Source organism: Myotis brandtii, unplaced genomic scaffold (genome assembly GCF_000412655.1).
Source record: "Myotis brandtii unplaced genomic scaffold, ASM41265v1 scaffold988, whole genome shotgun sequence".
Lineage (NCBI taxonomy): Eukaryota > Metazoa > Chordata > Mammalia > Chiroptera > Vespertilionidae > Myotis > Myotis brandtii.
This window is the reverse complement of record NW_005372109.1, coordinates 432655-434559: the sequence shown is the minus strand read 5'-3', so window position 1 is coordinate 434559 and position 1905 is coordinate 432655.

Below are 1905 nucleotides of genomic sequence, written 5' to 3'. Positions count from 1 at the left end.
CCCCAAGAAAGACAGAGAAGGCTGGGGCAAGGCCACCCTGGGCACCCCTGCAGCACACAAAGAACGGGGGTCTGACCAGAAACAGGGGAGCAGCTCCCCTCCCAGCACCCCCTAATTTATGGGGGTGACAAAAACTAGGTCGGCAAGCGAATGGGGGTGGCGAGGTGACCAGGGAGGGGGGGTGCGGTGCAGATGGGAGCTGAAGGGGAGTTCTAATTAGCACAAAGCCCGCACCTTCCATTAATAGCTCTCCATCAGCTCCGGATGCTGAGGAGGGAGGCAAGTGGGAAGGTGTGAGGCTCACCTGTCCCCCCCACCTCCCTGCTCATTAACAGGCCGGGGTGAGAACAGGGCTGTCCTGGCAGAAGACCAGCCCCCACCCCCAGTCTAATTCCAGGCCTGACTTCTGGGCCCGTCCCAGGGAGAGAGCTGAACACAGTCCAGTGTGACCATCCACAGGCAAGCTGGACAGTCGCTCAGCCCTGCCTCCCAGGAGGGCGCTCCCTGACAAACAACAACAGCCCGGCGGGCATGACTCAGGGGTTGAGCATGGATCTAGGAACCAGGAGGTCACGGTTCCCCCCAGTCTAATTCCAGGCCTGACTTCTGGGCCCGTCCCAGGGAGAGAGCTGAACACAGTCCAGTGTGACCATCCACAGGCAAGCTGGACAGTCGCTCAGCCCTGCCTCCCAGGAGGGCGCTCCCTGACAAACAACAACAGCCCGGCGGGCATGGCTCAGGGGTTGAGCATGGACCTAGGAACCAGGAGGTCACGGTTCCATTCCCTTCCCGATCAGGGCACATGCCTGGGTTGTGGCTCCATCCCCAGTGTGGGGCGGGCGTGCAGGAGGCGGCCGATCCATAATTCTCTATCATCATGGATGTTTCTCTCTCTCTCCTCTCCCTTCCTCTCCGAAATCAATAAAAATATATTAAAACAACAACAACAACAAACAACCTCCTGGCATACACGCCACATATATGACACCCTAGCTAGGTGCTTGGTGAGAGGAATCAGAAGGAGGGTGGGGAACCATGGGCAGAGGCAGGAGGGAAGTTTCTGGAAAGACAGAAGGCTGCCCCCCTGTTGGCTCCGTGGGTGTAAACGCATCCGTCAGACCCCATGGAACTGTGCACCCAGGATCTGTTTCTCTATGTCAATGGGACTTGCAGTCACACAGGTCGGTGCATGTCGCTGTCTGTCACATGCAGACACGCAGACGTCCCGGCCTCTGACCGGGTTCCCGGCGCCCGTGATCCCTGGGCCAGAAGGTTCACACCCTTTTCAGGGGTCACCGTGGAGAGAGGGGGCCGGAGCAGCTGGGGAAACGGGCTGGGGGGGGGCGGGGGCACATCTCGCACGCTCAGGCCCCGGCTGGCCGTGGAGGGAGGAGGAATGTCTGAATTGAATCAATTAGCGGCAGAAAACTTCAGAAAAGAAGCGAGGCCCTTCCTAAAAACAAAGCCCACTCCTTAATCCCCAAAGCAATCCCCTCGCCCATTCCCAGGGCCCTTCCCCCGTAAACAAAGCCGTCCCCGCGGCCTCGTCCACACCTCGGCGTTCATTAGGAGCTGAGGTTAGAGACTGCATTCCAGCCCCCTGGAGTGCCCTAATGGCTGGGACCCCAGGGCACGGGCTCAGGGCTGGCTCTCTCTCTCTTTCTCTCTCTCCCTCTCTCTCTCTCCCTCCCTCCATCTCCTCTCCTCTCCCCGTGGCAGCCTGTTCTTCCTCTCCCCCTCTCTCTTTCTTCTCGTCTTCAAATCAGTGAATAAGCAAACCCAAGCCAAGGAAATCCAGGCGAAGACATGGCTAACTCCACTTTGTCCATTTATTTTGACAAGTGCCGTTTAATTTGAATTCTTTTTTTTTGGGGGGGGGGGGGGTTCTTTTTTAAAAACATTTTT